This window comes from Psammomys obesus, unplaced genomic scaffold (assembly GCF_907164565.1).
Source record: "Psammomys obesus unplaced genomic scaffold, mPsaObe1.curated_primary_1811, whole genome shotgun sequence".
NCBI classification, from domain to species: domain Eukaryota; kingdom Metazoa; phylum Chordata; class Mammalia; order Rodentia; family Muridae; genus Psammomys; species Psammomys obesus.
In genome coordinates this window covers 2380220-2380994 of record NW_026590552.1, presented here as the reverse complement: position 1 = coordinate 2380994, position 775 = coordinate 2380220, and positions in this window count along the sequence as shown.

Sequence of the window (775 nt, the reverse complement as noted above, 5' to 3'; positions counted from 1 at the left end):
ATGCTGCCATGACCATAGTAGATCAAATGTTTTTGTTGTATGGTTGAGCACCTTTTGGTTATATAGTCAGGAGTGGTATAGATTGATCTTGAGGTAAAGCTATGCTCAAATTTCTGAGAAAGTGTCAGATTGATTTCTGAAATGTTTGTACAAGTTTGTAATCCCACCAGCAATGGAGGGGTGATCCCCTTTTCCCACATCCTCACCAGCATATGCTGTCACTTGAGGTTTTTATCTTAACCATTCTGACAGGTGTAAGACGTACTCTCAGAGTCATTTTGGTATATATATTTCTCTGATGACTAATGCATTGAACATTTCTTTAACTGCTTCTTGACCATCTGAGATTCCTTTGTTAAAAATTATCTGTTTACCAAGCACCATGCATGGAGAGGACCCATGCTCAGATATAACCCCTGCAATCTCATTCTCCAAATGAGTTATTTAGTGAAGGGAGCAGGAGCTCTCTCTGACATGATCCCAGTGGCCAGCTCTTTGATCACCTCTCTGTGGAGGAGTAGTCTTGCCAGGCCACAGAGGAAAACAATGCAGCCAATCCTGATGAGACCTGATAGGCCATGGTTAGATAGAAGGGGAGGAGAGCCTCCCCTATCAGTGGACTGGGGGAGAGTCATAGGAAGAAAAGAGGTAAAGGGAGTAAGACTGGGAGGAGATGAGGGAGGGGGCTACTGCTAAGATAGAAAGTGAATAAAGTGTACAGATAGACTGATAGATAGATAGATAGATAGATAGATAGATAGATAGATAGATAGAT